The 18,492-nt window shown below is 43.6% G+C and overlaps 1 long non-coding RNA gene across 1 annotated transcript in view; it reads left to right on the top strand.

Annotated features, from left to right (window-relative positions):
• LOC143984293 (uncharacterized) overlaps positions 1–14,953 on the top strand; it is a 214,741-nt gene extending 199,788 nt beyond the window's left edge. The window contains exon 3 of the long non-coding RNA XR_013274776.1: positions 14,609–14,953. This is a non-coding gene — a long non-coding RNA (uncharacterized LOC143984293). The remainder of the gene's footprint in view (positions 1–14,608) is intronic.
• The last annotated feature ends 3,539 nt before the right edge of the window (positions 14,954–18,492 follow it).

Here is an 18,492-nt window from a genome sequence, read left to right as displayed (position 1 = left end):
CTCGTCCTCTCTCTACTGTAGCACCGGTCTCTGAGGATGATCAGGAGTACGAGATTAGCCAAATTTTGGATTCCCGACTCTGTAGAGGCATTCTCCAGTACCTTGTGCACTGGAAAGGTTTTGGTCCTGAGAAGAGGTTGTGGATTTCGGCTTCCGAGGTCTTTACACCTCGTCTGTTGAGGACGTTTCATTTGAGGTTCCCCTCTAAACCTGGTCCCAGCCGGGGAAGGGGAAATGCCTCGTAAGAGGGAGGGTACTGTCATGGTTATGCAATAGAGTTCATCTGCTTACCTGTCTCCATGTGTTCATTTCTAGAGACCAGCCGAGCCTCACCTGACTGCTTTTTTAATCCATCCTCTGGCATGGCTTCACCCTAGCTCCTATCAGACTACTCTATATTAACCTGTGCACTGCTAGCCAATCCTGCTGATCAACCTTTGTGTGTTAGCTTCCTGTTACCTGCCGTGTGCTCTTCTACTGTTTTTCGTTACCGACTTTGGCGTGTCCTGACTATCCCTGTTTGCCTGTGATCCTGACCTTTTGGCGTGTCTCCGACTATTCTTGTCTGCTTGTGGCCCCGACCTTGGCTTTGTCCCTCACCATCCCTATCCTCCTGTTGCCTACTGTGGGTGTGAGCTGGGGGACCCTGGGGGTCACGACCTGGAGCCAGTTGCAGCCAAGTCCATCCTCACCACTCAAGGCTCTGGTGAACACCTGCTGGCTCTTAGACTCCGCGCCCCAGGGAATCTTACGCTCTAACCCCGGTGGGATCCATCTTGGTGTTCTGGCGGCCCTGCCTTCCTATCACCTTGATCCCTGTCCACAGCAGTCAGCCGTAGGGTCCACAACCTTGCGGTGCACTCCTAAGACCTACGGTGTGCATCTGTCACCTGGGCTCTAGGTGACCTGACACTAACACATGAATATGCTTTGATCTAAACCATTCCATTGTAGCTCTGGCTGTATGTTTAGGTTGCTGTCCTGCTGGAAGGTGAACCTCCACCCCAGTCTCAAGTCTTTTGCAGACTCTCTTCTAAGATTTCCCTGTATTTGACTCCATCCATCTTTCCATCAACTCTGACTAGCTTCCCTGTCCCTGCTGAAGAAAAGCATCCCAACAACATGACGTTGCCACCACCATATTTTATGGTGGGGATGGTGTGTTCAGGGTGATGTGCAAAGTTAGTTTTCCACCACACATAGCATTTTGCTTTTAGGCCAAAAAGTTCAATCTGACCAAAGCACCTTCTTCCACATGTTTGCTGTGTCACCCTACTCGCAAACTGCAAACGGGACTTCTTATGGCTTTCTTTCAACATTGGCTTTCATCTTTCCACTCTTTAATAAAGGCCAGATTTGTGGAGTGCACAAATAATGTTGTCCTGTGGTCACACCTGAGCTGTGGATCTCTGTAGCTCCTTCAGAGTTACCATGGTCCTCTTGGCTGCTTCTCTAAATAATGCTCTCCTGGCACAGCCTGTCAGTTTAGGTGGACAGCCATGTCCTGGTAGGTTTGCAGTTGTGCCATACTTTTTCCATTTTCGGATGATGGATTGAACAGTGCTCCGTGAGATGTTCAAAGCTTGTGATATTTTTTTTTTATAATCAATCCCTGCTTTAAACTTCCCCAAAACTTTATCCCTGACCTGTCTTGTGTGTTCCTTGGCTTTCCTGATGCTGTTTGTTCACTAAGATTCTAAAAAAAAACTCTGAGGGCTTCACAGAACAGCTGTATCTATACAGAGATTCAATTACACCCAGGTGGACTCTATTTATTAATTAAGTGACTTCTGAAGGCAATTGGTTCCACTAGATTTTAGTTAGGCATATCGGAGTAAAGGGGGCTGAATACAAATGCACGCCACACTTTTGAGATATTTATTTGCAAACATTTTTGAAAAACATTGATAATTTTCCTTCCACTTCACAATGTGCCACTTTGTGTTGGTTTATCACATAAAATCCCAATAAAATACATTTACGTTTTTGGTTGTAACCTGACAAAATGTGGAAAATTTCAAGGGGTATCAATACTTTTTTCAAGGCACTGTAGTTTTTTTTTTTTTTACTAGTAATGGTGGCGATCAGGGACTTATAATGGCACTGCGATATTGCGGTGGACAGTCAGAGAATAATTGACACGTTTGACACTTTTTGGGGACCAGTGACACTAATACAGTGATTAGTGCTAAAAATATGCACTGCCACTCTAATGACACTGGCTGGTAAGGGGTTAACATTATGGTGCATTTTATTGCATTTTTTTATTCTTTTCCAGATGCATTCCAGATGCTTTTTTTTTCTTCTTGTTTCCTGCTTTTTTTTTCTCTCTCTGTACTGGGGTCCAGTGTAGGGATGAGCTTCATGTTCGAGTTGAACATACGTTCGACTCGAACATCGGCTGTTCGCCCGTTCGGCGAATTCCGAACGTTATGGGCCGTTCGCGCCAAATTCGTGTGGCGCTCACGGCCCACAATGCACTGCGTCATCGCAGTGCATTGCTGGCTCATGATTGGCCAAGCATGCACTGTGACCCCGCATGCTTGGCCAATCACAGCGCCAGCAGTGAGGAGAGCCATGATTGGCCACAGGCAGGATGCCTGTGGCCAATCATAGCTCAGGCTGTGTAGTACACGCCCCACACTATATAAGGCCGCCAGCGCGGCAGCCTTGTGTAGTGTGTTGGCGTCTGAAGCAGTTAGTGGGTGTTCTGTGTACCTTCAACACAGCATACACCGATCGTTATCGGCCAATTTTCGATCTTGCTCTTCTGTAGTGGTTGTTGTCTGCGTGCCCTGACCGCAGTATACACCGCTATATTCACCTCACCTATATAGCTAGTAATCTATCTTTTATAATAGAGCTTGCAGTCAGTAGTGTTAGGAGTTTGTGCGTACTGTCTGCGTGCTCTGTACCCAGTACACACCGCTATATCCACCTACATAGCTCTTCTCTATTTGAGCCCACTTGCCATCTTCAGGAGTTATTGGAAGTTGTGTGTGCCTCCAGCACAGCACAGTATACATCTGTATATACCCCTTTATCTCTGGTGTTCTATAATAAAGGCATCTGCAGGAGTTAGTGGGTGTTTTGTGCCTCCAGCACAATATACACCTGTATCTACCCTTTATTGCTGTTCTCTAATAGAGCCATCTGCAGGGCTTAGTGGGTGTTGTGTGACTCCATTACAGTATACCCCTTTATTTCTGGTGTTCTATAATAAATGTATCTGCAGGAGTTAATGGGTGTTGTGTGCCTCCAGCACAATATACACCTGTATCTACCCTTTATTTCTGTTCTCTAATAGAGCCATCTGCAGGGCTTAGTGGGTGTTGTGTGACTCCATTACAGTATACCCCTTTATCTCTGGTGTTCTATAATAAAGGCATATGCAGGAGTTAGTGGGTGTTGTGTGCCTCCAGCACAATATACACTACCCAACTGCTGTTTTACCCAACTCCCTTCAGGCCATTACCATGTCTGGAAGGCCAGCAAGGAGAGGCAGACAGGCGCGAGCCGATAAAAGAGGGCAAGCAGGCTCTGGTCGTGGACGCGGTACATTGACATCAGCACGTGGCCATGGGACACGCTTGTCCTTCTTTTCGGCAGCTGGACATGTTGAACCGCAACATGCCAACGACTTGGTAGAGTGGATGACCAAGCCCTCTTCATCCTCCTCATCCTCTCTCACCCAGTCTCAGGGTACTAGCAAAGCAGCTGCCAACGCATCGTCTTCCCTCCTCTCAATGTCATCATCAGTGATTCCTTCCCTAGACCCACCACGTCCTCCTGAGGAGTCTCCTGAACTCTTTGAGCACAGTGTTAGGTACATGCTCAAGGAGGATGCCCAGTGTTTTGTAGGCTCTGATGATGACACTCAGCTAGAGGAAGGCAGTAGCGTGAATGCAGAGAGAGGGGATGCTCAAGAAGGACAGCAAACTGGCAGTCATGTTCCACAAGCTGCAGCATATTGCCAGGTTTGCTACAGAGATGAAGAGGGAGGGGATGATGAGGGCACTGACTCCACATGGGTGCCTGGTAGGAGAGAGGAGGAGGAGGCACATGCCCAATGAGGCAGGATGCCCTCCGGGGGCCAGCTTAGGGGCAGCACACCGACTGAATCACACCGCAGAGCTCCGCCTGTGCAGGGCGCTGCCTCTGCGCGTTATTCTAAAAGTTCTTTGGTGTGGGCCTTTTTGAGACGAGTGCATCAGATCGCACTGCTGCTATTTGCAACTTATGTCTCAAGCATATCTCGCGTGGCCAAAACATCAGCCGCTTGGGCACCACATGCTTGACCAGACATATGTTGACCTGCCATGCAGCTCGTTGGCAAGCGTACCTCAAAGACCCACACCAAAGAATAAAGCGGACCTCTCCTTGCTCCTCATCAGCTGGCATCTCCAACCCCACTAGACCTTCAGTCCTCTCTGAAACCTGCTCTGAGAGGAATGAAGGTGTAGAATTAGGTGTGTCACAGCCAAGTGCTTCCGGGCACTCTGCTAGCAGTACACCCACGTCCGATTATAGCAGGCAAATGTCCCTGCCCCAGCTGCTGGACCGGCGAAAGAAGTTCACTCCCAGCCATCCACATGCCCAGCGGTTGAATGCTAGCTTGGCTAAATTGCTAGCACTTCAACTGCTGCCTTTTCAGTTGGTAGACTCGGCACCCTTCCGTGAGTTTGAACAATGTGCGGTTCCTCAGTGGCAGGTCCCCAAACGCCACTTTTTCTCACGGAAGGCGATTCCGGCTCTCTAACGGCATGTGGAACGCAATGTCCTTGCCTCGCTGGACAGGGCGGTCAGCGGTAAGGTGCATATTACCGCTGACTCATGGTCCAGCAGGCATGGACAGGGACGTTACCTGTCTTTCACGGCCCATTGGGTCACTCTTCTGGCAGCTGGGAAGGATGCAGGACAAGGTGCAGTAGTGTTGGAGGTTGTTCCGCCACCACGCCTCCAAAATGCTACTATTGGTTGTTACACACCTCTCTCCTCCACCCCCTCCTCTTCTTCTTCCTCCAGTGCTCTGTCCTCAGAACCAGCGGTGCTCCGTAGGCGTTCCAGGGGCTACGCAAGTACGCAGGCAAAACGATGCCATGCCGTGCTTGTGCTGGTTTGTTTGGGGGACAGGAGCCACACTGGGGTGGATGTTTTGTCAGCTCTGCAGGGGCAGGCCGAGAGGTGGTTGTTGCCACGTCAGCTTAAGCCAGGAATGGTGGTTTGCGACAATGGCGCCAACCTCCTCTCCGCCCTCCGACAGGGACAACTGACCCATGTGCCCTGTGTAGCTCACGTCCTTAACCTGGTGGTGCACGGGTTCTTGGGCAGGTACCCCGGGTTACAGGATGTCCTGAAGCAGGCCAGGAAAGTCTGTGTGCATTTCCGCTGATCATTTAATGCCTGTGCTCGGCTGGCTGAGCTCCAAAAGGAGTTGAACCTGCCCAAGAACCGCCTTATATGTGACATGCCCACCAGGTGGAACTCAACGCTGGCCATGCTGCAGCGGCTGCACACGCAGCAGAGGGCCATCAATGAGTACTTGTGCGACTACGGCACCAGGACAGGGTCAGGGGTGCTCGGTTTTTTCTCACCACGCCAGTGGGGCATGATCAGGGATGCATGCACTGTCCTGTCACCGTTTGAGGAGGCCACAAGGATGGTGAGCAGTGACAGTGCATGCATCAGTGACACTGTACCTCTTGTCCACCTCTTGGAGCATACGCTGCGTGGAATAATGGACAGGGCACTTGAGGCAGAACAGAGGCAGGAAGAGGAGGACTTCCTTGCCTCTCAAGGCCCCCTTTATCCAGACAGTGTTCCTGCTGTGCCACCCATCACACAGGAAGAGGATGAGGAGGAGGAAGAGGAGGAGGATGATTGTGTCAGCATGGAGGTGGAGGCTGGCACTCAGCATCAGCAGCAGCAGTCTTGTAGGGATGATCTACAGTCCCAAGAAACACGTGGACTTGTACGTGGCTGGGAGGAGGTAGCTGCGGATCATGTTGCCCTTAGTGACTCAGTGGACTCCGGACCGAATGCCTCAGCTAACCTACGCTGCATGGCCTCCCTGATCCTGCAAAGCCTGCAGAAGGATCCTCGTATTCTTCGGATCAAGGAGAGGGACCATTACTGGCTGGCCACTCTCCTTGATCCACGGTACAAGGGTAAGGTTGCCGACCTTATCTTGCCATCACAGAGGGAGCAGAGGATGAGACATCTCTGGGAGGCCTTGCAGAAAGGTCTGTGTAACGCGTTCCCAGAGACTGGGAGGTTACAAACTCCTGGTCCTGGACAACGTGTTGCTGAGGCATCGGTCAGAAGGAGCTGTGGAGAAGGTGGCCGTCTGACTGATGCTTTCAGACAATTTTTTAGTCCGCAGCCCCAAGGTATGATCGGTTCCAGCAACCATCGCCAGCGTCTGATTTACATGGTGCAGGAATACCTAGGGGCAAGGTCAGACTTGGACACCTTTCCCACCGAAAATCCTCTGGCTTACTGGGTCTTGAGGATGGATCACTGGCCAGAGCTTGCACAGTATGCAATTGAGCTACTGGCCTGTCCTGCATCCAGCGTTCTTTCGGAACGCACCTTCAGTGCTGCTGGTGGCTTTGTTACCGATCACAGGGTGCGCCTGTCCACCTAATCAGTTGATCGACTGACCTTCATCAAGATGAATCAGTCTTGGATCACCCACAGCTACCAAGCACCTGAAGCTGATGTAACCGAATAATTTTTTTTTAAATATCACATCCCTTCAAGACTGCCTATGCTGATGCTGAGTGACTGTCCTGTTATGTTGATTGTCTATCCTCTTCCTCCTCCACTGATATGTTGGAAGAACATTTTTGGTTCTGGGTGATGCCATCCGCCCAATTTTTCTGCCCCTGTTTAACAGGGGCGTTTAATTACAATTTTTGATGCAATGCTTTGCAGCAGGGCTAATTCCTGCAATAAAAATAGAGTATATGGGAGAGGTTGCAGTGTGGTGGCACCAGCACCAGTGCCTAAGGCCCAATTTTTCTGCCCCTGTTTAACAGGGGCGTTTAATTACAATTTTTGATGCAATGCTTTGCAGCAGGGCTAATTCCTGCAATAAAACAAGAGTATATGGGAGAGGTTGCAGTGTCGTGGCACCAGCACCAGTGCCAAAGACCCAATTTTTCTGCCCCTGTTTAACAGGTACATGTAATTACAATTCTTGATATAATATTTCACAAGAGGGCCCGTTCCTGTGCCCACCCAGAGTAACTGTGAGGACTTATAGTGTTACAGTATACCCCTTTATTTCTGGTGTTCTGGCACCAGCACCACAACCACCAAAGGTACATTTTTCTACCACTGTTCAACAATGGCATGTAATTACAATTCTTGATATAATCGTTCACAGCAGGGCGCTCCAGCGCCCACCAAGAGTCACTTTCAGGGCTTACAATGTTGTGGCAAAACCAACACCTTGTTCCGCCATTTCTGCAGAGCATATAGGGCAGGCCCCTACTTTCAAACATCCAACTTACAAACATCTCCTACTTGCAAACAGAAGGAGACAACAGCAAGTGAGATGAAAAAAGATGGAGGACAAAACAAATTATACAGGGGTGATAACCCTTCCCTATGTTTTCCAAAAAGCTTAAAAATCGTTTTTTTGACTGGAGCTACACTTTAAAAATGTACCAGTTGAAAATTACAAACAGATTCAACTTAACACAACAAACCTACACAGTCCCTGTCTTGTTTGCACCGCCTGTATACTGCTGTTCTGAGTATATAGGGCCTTGGGGCCACACGCATTTCCTTTTTTAATATGGGTACGGGGTTCCCCTTAATATGCGTACAACACCCAAAGGGGCTGGTAATGGGCAGGGAGGGCTACCCATGCCATTTTTCTCAATGATTTTCAACCATATTGCAGGAACCAGATATAACATTAAAACCGCAAGCAGTTTTAAATGATGTTATTTTGTGCAGGGACTGTTCTAAACACGGGACACTAATCGTCATTAAAAATCAGTGCTCCCGCCAAAACTGACATTTTTAAAAACATTTTAGGCATTGACCCATGTCCCCTGGGGCAGGAGCCAGGTCCCCAAACCCTTTTTAGGACAGTATCTTGCATATTAGCCGTTAAAATTAGCACTTTTAATTTCGAACGTTCGAGTCCCATAGACTTCAATGGGGTTCTAAAGTTCGTACGAATTTGGGGTCCGTTCAAAAGTTTTGGTGCGAACCGAACCGGGGGGGGGGGGGGGGGGGTGTTCGGCTCATCCCTAGTCCAGTGTATCTCTGATGCCTTTTTTATGCTTTTTACTGTGTTCCAGTACAGTTCTGTGCAGAAAAAAAAGCAGCATGTCGTACTTTTTTGGGGGATCTGAAATGCACTGGAATGAGCTGCACTGGTGTGAACTTTACCATTGTAACCCATATAACCAATTTTCCATGCATTTTTGATGCAGAAAACAAAAGCACTGCATATGGTGTGAACGGGACCCTAAAGTGAAGATTCACCTTCTCCTTTTGTAACTCAACCCCACTGACTCTTTTACTCTGAACTCAAGAGAATTTAGCATTTTTTTCATATACTTTACACTCCTTTTTCGCATCATGTGTATTTTTTATATACATTTATGTACAATAAGTCCTTCTTTTGTTTCAAGATGTTGTGAACCAAGTAACTTTAGAAAATTCTAAATGAAGAAGAGAAATTAAATAAAACCCTAGTATTCATATGATACATTTGGGATGTTGTAATATAAAGTTACGCATAGCAAAAATAAATATTGAACAGCTACCATTACAGAAGTGTAAATGCTGTAAAATACCATTAAATATGGGTCATTAAAACAGAACTTCTATCAAACAAGATATTTTCTTTAGAAACGCAAAAAGTATTTTGCCCGTAGTTAAACGCTGTCGATTTTACCATTACTGCCAACTCCATTTCGCTTCAGGCAATGCAGAAAATAAATAAATTAAACATTCAGCTAATACTTTATTTTTTCTGAATATGATATTTAAGATTTAACCAACAGAGACATGATATTTACAGAGTTCTGTAAAGTGGTCTGTTGTATATGTATCTTTAGCCAGATTATGCGCTTGGAACACTGAACTTTTAAAATATACTGGTGTTTCATCAATTCTTTATTTATCAATTGCCAATCATTTCTGACTTTTTTCTATAATTTTGGAATATACAGTATGTCTTATAGCAAAGTATTTACTAAAAAGAATCAGTCACAAAATATTAAAATTGTATTGGTAGGTTCAAGAATTATGATGGTTTAGCATGGTAGTTATTGGTACTGAAAACAAATGTGACAGTTAGGAGTTGCAGAGAAGTAATCACGCACATCTCTCACTTGGTATTTTTTTTTTACATTTAAATGGCTATTCGATGCAGGGAGCACCACAGTGTTTTTTTTTTTTTTTCTTTTTTTTTTTCAGAGAACGTTTTTTTTTTTTCTTGAAAATGCACAGCTATGCTACAATTTAGATGAACATAGTTTTTCTTTAGAGGTATACTACCAATTGCCATATCAGTATCCTCTGATAACCCCCTCACCCCCAGCAAGTTCTACTTACTTACCCATGCTCCATTGCTGTTACTAAAATGAAAGGGGTTGATTTACTGAATTTAAATTTACTGTGCCCTTTTGAAAGTGCAGTTGCTTCGGAGCTTAGTAAATGATGGAAGGTTCTGCTGGCTGTCATCATCCAATCATGTGCAAGCAAACATGCTGTTCTTTTATTTTCCTTGTATGTGATTGGTTGGTCTTTGTAAAGTGAAGCTTTACCTCATGCTCTGGAGCAACTGTACTTGCAGAGTCTTTAATCAACCCCACTGTGTCCCTGTTATGCCCTGTACACACGGTCGGAAATTCAGACGGAAAAGGTCCAATCGGATTATATTGTCGGAAAATTCAATTGTGTGTGGGCTCTATCGGACTTTTTCCATTGGAAATTCCGACTGAAAAAAATTGAGAGCAGGATCTCAAATTTTCCAACAAAAAAATCCGATCAGACTTTTTCCGATCGTTTGTAGAGAATTTCTGATCGGACAAAGTGCCACACATGCTCAGATCAAATTATGAGACCAAAGCTATTGGCTACTAGCCTCAACATAGTCCCGTTGTAATGAACGAACGTCATTACGTTCTGAACGATTGGATTTTCCAACAACTTTGTCCGACCATGTATATGCAACACCAGTTTAGGACAAAATCTGTCGTAAAAAATTTGACAGATTTTGTCGTCGGAATGTCCGACCGTGTGTACAAGGCATTTAATTTCTACTTACTTCCTGTTCATCTTCACCCCTCTTCCTTCCAGGGTCATGAACTCTGGCTCTGTGACTGGCCGGAGTTGTGTGACGTCACTCTCGCGCATACATGCAGAAGCCGCCAGTCACGGCATGACCCCTATTAGAAAGAGCAAGTTGTGCCCTTTCTACAGTGCACATGCGTCGTAGTCATTGGTGCACTGTTTTTTTGGAAATATCTTCTAAAATGTGGAGGTTTAGGAGATATTTCAAGCACCTACAGGTAAGCCTTAATATAGGCTTACCTGTAGGTAAAAGTGATTGTACAGGGTGTACAACCACTTTAACAAGGTTTGCTGGGAAACAAAACATAAACATTGCAAGGAATTAAACACAATTGATTGCAGATACAAAGCTATCTCCTTTTTGAAAATATTGGGTTTGACTTACTAAAGGCAAATAGACTGTGCACTTTTTTTGCACAGGCTTGAGCATGGGGGTGGTCATGTTTCTGTATTTTTTTCAGCTATTCGCACAGGCTGTAATTGGTAAATGAAAAAGCAAAGAGAAGAGAAGGAGACGCAAAATTAGTACTGGTGTCCATAGCTCTCAACTGTCCCTGATTTGGAGGGACTGTCCATGATTTGAAACAGTCCCTCTGTCCCTCTTTCCTCCTTATTTGTCCCTCATTTTGGTCTGATCTATATAGTTGTATATAAAATGCACTACGTATCTTTGAAAAAGTGTTTCACAGTGCTAAACCTTCCTTCCAAATTCTAAATTGCTGCATTTGTAAATAAAATAAAAAAATAAAAAATAAAAAAGTCAATATAAAGGAATAGAAGTGGTTTAAAAAAAAACACTTGTGGGTTTAACTAATATTGTTTCTGTTTAATTCTCCTTCAAGGGGGCATGGCAGTGTATATATATACATGGCAGGCCTATATACTTTTGATAATAGGTGTCCCTCATTCCCATCTCAAAAAGTTGGGAGGTATACTGGTGTCTGTTATAGTCACCTTGCTGATGTTGGTGGCTGGCCAGTGGTACTGAAAGAGTTTTACTATCTGTGCAATCAGAGGCAAGGATTATTAACACTTTTATGGCAAGTGGAATTAAAAAAAAGTTGTAAAGAACTACATTTTGCTGTGAGCCCAGGTCATCCTGGAACCATCCCAGACTGTGATTGGACATTAAAAAGAGAGGCAGCACAGTGATTGGCTCATGTCTCTGTCTATCTGCTTGCTTGATTGCTAATGCAATGCAAGACTCCTGCAAACCTCTCCTTTTATCTGATTGTTCGGACCTCGTACGGGCAAGCTGATACATTCTGACAGGAAGAATCAATGAACTACCACAGTGTTCATAGCACGTGATAGTTCATCAAGAACTGCAAGCTGACAGCCACTAAGGCTGACCAGACTTGTAGTTTTGCATTCACAGATCACTAAAATTTGACAATTAGCGGGAGGGAGAAGGTCCCCACTGGCTGTCAGAGCGGGGGATTGGGGGGGGGGGTAGTTGGGGCTGGTCCTTTCATAAAATGTTACGTTACACCCTGAATATATATAACGTTATGGGAGATTAACTTATCCTTTAAAAATGTTATCATTATTTACTGATGTGCATTAATCTGCATATTTTATATCTGCCTGAAGTTCAGATTTACAGATATAATAATAATGTCTCCAGTCAAGTAAAGTGTGTGCCACATCCTCCTTTCATTGAAGAACAAATAGGTCTATTAGCATTTACTTCCTCTACTAATCCTAAGCAGTACACACCTGATATTCCCAAAGAGCCTTCCACTGTACATATCCAATATTGGCAGTATCATGTACTTTGCATACCATATACCATATGTGGGTTTTTTTTTCACCCACTTGTACAGATTTTAGTGTCAACTAAGATAGTCAGGTAGTGTACAGATGACAAATGATTAATATTATGAGCTGTGGAGTAAAAAATAAACCAAACATTTCATGCCTGCTACAACATTATTTCCTGTTTTTATATGTATACAATGCTACAGCAAGAATCACCCCTATAAATGGCACCAAGCTATTTATAATAATTCAGAGGCAAAGGAAACTCTTAAAAAAAAGTATCCAGAAAGGGTTTTCTGAATTAGATAGCATGCACTGCGCAATCTACATTCAAATGTTAACATACACCCTGACCCAAGTCAACAGCGTAGCTCCAAAGGGTAACTTATAATAAACATATATAAACTAAGGGGTGCAGTTAATAAAATGTACATAGCCAGTAAGATTGCATGTATATTAATTCTGTGTGAATGGGGCAAAAAAAAAAATGTTTTTAGGTTGGTTGAATTTGTTTTAAGATTTAAACAGAATGGATGTACATGCACATGCTACAAGATTTATTATTCATAAATATACCCATTGGTGTTAAAATAACTTTTTTGAAAAAATGCAACTCCTATCAGTGCCGCAACGGGTTTGACTATCAAGGCATTAAGGCATTTGGTGATGTGATCTTTGCTAACGAAAAATAATAAAGTTCAGCAGGGGCGTATGTACAGGAGTCGCAGAGGTCACCATTGCAACCCAGCCTCATGCTCCACCCCCTCTGTACGCCTGGATAGTAGGGGGGGCAGCGGCATGTTGAGGAACCAATCCCTTCATGTAGTCGCTGAATGCATGCTTTGCCCCTTCTTCTGCCTGCAGTCATCCAGGAGGGAATTGGAGGACACTGGCGCCTGCACATGCTGCTCCTGTCAACTCCCTATTGTTATCCTGGACTCCTGTGTCCTTCCCTGGCCCCCCTGCCCCCCCCCCCCCCCCCACAGCGTTGCTGGGTTTCCACTTCCCACCTGCTTTGGGGGATACTGGAAGGATGAAGGGCGGGGAAGGAGCTGGTAAATGTGTAATTTCCTTGTCTAAATAAAGAGAGCCAGTGATTAGTACTGATCACTGACTATGTGTTTTTGTTTTATTCATTCATAGCTGGGGCATAGTAAACTGTGTTTACTATGTCTCAGTTTATCAATAAATGAGAAGCTCAATGCAGAGCTATGGGACCGTAGATGTCAGGCAAATATTAAAAATTACTAGCAAAACATGCATAGAATAATACAAAAAAAAACACACCACACATAAGCAGTTTGGATAAAAAATAGACTGCGGCCTGGTTTATTGGTTTAAACAAATATATCAATGTATAAACTTCATTACGTAAATCATTTTCCACAAATTCATCCAGTATTCACCAAAATAACTCAGCCCAGCCACTAAGACTCAGGCTGACCATCATCTCTTCTTTAAACATTTCTTCACATGTCCCCTTAGCTTTTCAACAAAGGAACCCTACCACATAAACCTGGCCGCAATGGCAAAAAATGGGGGGAGGGAAGCTCTTCTGACGATTCCTCTCAGGTGACTGGCAAAATTCCAGTCGTGGGGTCCTATAAATAGCCCCCCAATCACCTTCTAGAAAATTCCAAAGGTCACCTGACACCTTAGCCCAATCACCTTTAACCTTCTCACCTTTTAGCAGCTACCTTGTCAGGTGACTTTGCTAACCTATTAGAATAAGGCCCTTTTGACCTACATATATATATTTTTTTTAATTAGCACAGTCCCATAAGGTGGGGGGGGGGGCAAATAGGTCATTCCCCCTTTTACCCCATATTCCTGACTGGTTTACAGTGGTTCCTCTGTGTCTCCAATCCTAATATGCAATGAACACATACCTTTCTGCAGTCTTCTGGGTCCTTGTTCTTCTCCACTGAAGACAGTAAGTGGTCCATACCTTGAATAGCTGTGAGCCAAGGCCAGCATGATTAACCCATAGAACCTGTTATCATTGGGTAGTGGGTTGGATGAGATTTGATTTCAATAAACCAAGAAGATCAGAAAATGGTAAGATAGTAATGAATATCCCTAGAGAGGAGGTAGATATTGAGTTTCTTTTTTATTTTAAGGAACACATATATAGATTAGATCATTTAAATCTGACTTCAATTCAGCTATAATCTCACTAAAATAATCTCAACATTTTTAATAGGTATTTTCTTTCTGTAGACTTTTTTCATAAATAGGAGTTTGAAAAAAAAAAAAAAAACATCCATCCTTGGTTCTAGTACATATTTCTCCCATTATTCACAAAGCACATTTTACTTAGCGGTCTCATCTGTTGTTTCTATTTTTGCTCATTGTACACTCTGTAAGATCTTTTCACCTACATGAGAAATGACATTTCACTAGCCTATTGATTTTTCAGTAGAAATCAATGCATTATTTTAATCCCAGTCACCATCATGCACAAGGCATGATTGAAGGATCGGGAATCTCAGCAAGATGTAATTTTCTTTTGTTTTATTTTCAGCTTCATCATCTACCCAGAAAGATGAAAAAGATATCTTTGGAAAGTATGAGAATATGTGGAACACTGGGATTTAAACAGTCCAGCAATCAACATGCAATCACAGTGCAGACGTGTACCTTGTGTCTGAAAGGTCATAGGTTAAACCTGTTAGACTAATTTTGCCTAGTAACTGCAGGTCAAATATCTTTCATTGCATTCTTGTCACGAACATATCTGCTGCTCAGATTCTATTTATGTTAATATCCAATGATATATAATATGAAGCTTTATAGCAAAAACATTACCTAGCACATTAAACCTATGTATGTCCCGTCACGGACTAAAATAAATATGTCTTGTACCCTATTACGCTGTTTCAATAGCAGATTTTTTTGTATAAAAATTCTTCCTCTCTGCAAATATTGTTTTTTATGAATAATATTATAGTGTTAAATATTAAAATGCTAGATGTTATTACAAACAAAGCATGTTTTTTTTATGTGAAGCATGTGAGTTTATCTCCTTTTAATTTAATAAACCTATTCCAAGATACTGCACCATGAGCTCTATTTCTTTACATTTTCATGGGATGGATTAATCTATAGTGGTCATTGCTGGAGTATCTGGAGAAGGATAGCTGAGACCAAAACTGTTACATCTATGTTCCTGTGTGCTGGTCTATGATTGAGATGCATGGAGATTGAAGAGCTTCCCCTATTATCCAGTGCTTATGTGACCTTTGTGATGAGGGTCTACTATGGAGAGTAGGCGGCTGTGTTATCGGGTGCTGGTGATGGTTTCCTCTTCTTTCACCTTCTGCTAACCTCCTTTGATGTGAAGTGTGCTGAACACCGTCTTTATTTCTTATGGACTCATTGATTTTCTAAGCCCCGCACCACCTTTTAATATTTATTTATTGCTATTTCATCAATATTGTGCTAGCTACTGTTTAGTTACATCATCTTAGTTGTGGATATAAGCACAGCAGATCTTTACATTTTATGATAGTGTTATATAAATACCAGAAGGTGCATATAAATCTGTTAATTCTAATTATCAAATAAATAATACCTTGTGATAGTGTTAAACAGGGCTTTTTTTTCCTCAAACAATAGGTGCCGAACTCAACCACGACCCCCAAAACCCCTCCACCCACACACACCCTCCAAATCACATCAAATAGTGGGTGTGGTCAGTCAAATTTCACTAACAGTAGGAGGGTCTTAAAGCGGCATTAAATACCAGGATTGCATTACATACAGGGTACAGAGCTGTGATTGTGGTGAGCAGCCCCCCCCCCCCCCCCCAAGGGTCTGAGCCAGAGGTGGTGGAACTGAGTTCCACCAAGTTCATGCTGAAAAAAAAGCCCTGGTAACTCTTTTTTGAAGTGAACGTGAAAAAGGCCTGAACTCTGGAGGCTGTGCACCAAAAAGCAAAGGTCTAGTTACCAGCATTGCTTTTGGTCTCCCCGCAGCTGGTATTTTCCCCATTACTGAGTTGCCATGCCATGCCATGTTCTGCAAGATGTATTTGCGTGGAGCTGGCCATGTTCGTAGAGGCAGGACTTTGCTTCCTCATGTCAGATCTGCCTCTCCAGATGAATGGGGATCTGATGACAGGTGAGGGAATATTCAAATGGCAGTTGGAGAGGTGTAGAAAGCAAAGATCCAACACAACCAAAGCAATGATAGTGACATCAACTACCTTGTCTACCAGTCAGAGGAAGCAGTGCTTCTCACACTGTGTGTTTAAAAGGCTGTAGGTCAAAGAGTGCCTAGCCACACACACATGCCAGGAAAGGCGCTACCATTGATCAGGAGGAATTAAAAACAAAAAGGTACTTTGTACGAGGTACTGCTTATGCCACGTACACACGATCAAACAATCGGGTGCAAAAGCTGGCAAACTCAAGTCCGCCAGACAATCCCCCCATGTGTAGCCTCCGGCAGACTTTTTTACCCGAAAGTACGGCGGACTTAGAAAGTAGTTTTGCACTCCAATCTTCCCTCCGGACTTGAATTTCGGCGGACAATCCGGCTGTTGGTATGCCAGTCTGCCGTACTTTTGAAATGAACGGACTTTTCCCGCCCGGAGAAAAGTCCGCTCATTTTGAGCACGTCTCCAGGTAGGCGGGGCCCGCGAAGGAGACGTCGCTGGCCCCTCCACCTGGTATGGACTTAAAGGGGAACCCCAACCCCGAAAAAAATCGAAGAAAGTCCGGCGGACAGTCCGGTGGGAAGTCCGCCGGATAGTCGGCTACGTGTGTACGCGGCATTAGGCATACTTTTGATGTTCCCTTTAATATATATATATATATATATATATATATATATATATATATATATATATATATAGTTATATCACAAAAATACATTTCATTGATGCGGACAAAGTTTAGTATTTCTGTTTTTTTTTTGCTGTGCTACACCCCATATTTTGAATGGGCATCACACACAGAAATATAAATCTGACAAAAATAGTACTATTCCAATCGATAGAAGTTTTAAAGCGTAGCTTCACTTTTGTTAAGAAAAAAAAAACATTCCCCTGTGGGTGATCTATGTACATTGCAAGGATTATAACAACCAAGTCTGTGCCTCTGTACTGAGTGGTTCTAATGGGAGTGGTTTCATAATTAACTGTCAGGGGTGCAGCTGCAGAGTACTAATGAGGAAATCTGCTGGGCCTGCATTCCTTTAGACATGTTCCTATTGAAAGTATCTCTCCAAAAAATACATTTTTGTTGCAGGGGATGCCTGAAATCTGACTTCTTAGGCAGACTTCAGGGAAAATTGGTGAGCCAATCACACAAGAAGGAAATTATGTTTCTGGGGAGTGGTCAGTACACACTCTATGTACAGAAAAACTCCATGTAGCCATATTGCAATGCATTCTCTGAAAATTACAGTGGCTGCAAATTGGAAAATAAAGGTAATTTTTTAATAACATTCAATTACAATATGATTAGTGTCACAATTATATGCGCTATATTATTTTTTCTTTATTTGTTTTTTTTTCCCCCACGAAAGTGGAGTTACCCTTTAACATTAAGCTTTGATTTCAGCTGGATAAATACCCAGTGATAAAATGACTGCGTGTCCAATTACAGTTATATGTGGTGGTAATGCACTCTAAAAATGTATGTTTCTGCAATGTGTTGCAATACTCCTGCACTGTGTGTGGTGTTTTGTAAAGCTATTAATCGTAAATACACTGTACATTTAATATCGTATTGAATGGGCTGACTTTATCACTACTCATGTGAATGCATGCCATAAAATGTGTTAAGGCACCACAATGGAATGATTAAGTGTGAATCAGCTCTCAAATATTTACCTTTCATGGGTTGATATTGCTAGGTAAGAGGCAGGATACACCAACCTGAACTTCAGAGTCCTAACTAGAATTTTTAGAATCCCAGTGCAAGAAACCATGCGGGGCCCTTCCCACTGATCTTGGGGCCCATTACTCCCATTGTGGGACCCTTTATTAAGGTCACACAGCAAAAAGCCGTCATGCGTCTTATGGCCCCCCCACGGTGGTGGAGTGACAGAGCCCAGTTGCAAGTGCTAACTTTGTGACCATTGTAGTTCCGCCACTGGTGTCAGTTGTCTTTTCTTTTCAGCTGCACAGAATGAAGGTACAGGCTTTACTCCTGGAGAAGAGCAGAGTGATAACCTCAGCATGATTATGTTCCTCCACTGTCCAATCAATGACTGGGATAGTTCCTTGACCAAGCCGCAATGCTTAAAGTGGAAGTAAACCCATGGATTTAAACAGTTAAAAAAAAAGGCATGCCGGGAATGCTAACTGCACATTGGCTGTGCTCTCAGCCAAACTATCAAACCATCCAATGGCTGGTGTCATAACGAATCACATGTGCAGCACCATAACAGTTGAAGATT

The sequence above is a fragment of the Lithobates pipiens genome, unplaced genomic scaffold, assembly GCF_037356315.1.
Source record: "Lithobates pipiens isolate NorthernLeopardFrog02 unplaced genomic scaffold, aLitPip1_a1.2 Scaffold_16, whole genome shotgun sequence".
Taxonomy (NCBI): domain Eukaryota; kingdom Metazoa; phylum Chordata; class Amphibia; order Anura; family Ranidae; genus Lithobates; species Lithobates pipiens.
Note: the sequence above shows the minus strand (reverse complement) of the source record. Positions and strands in the feature narration are given on the sequence as shown.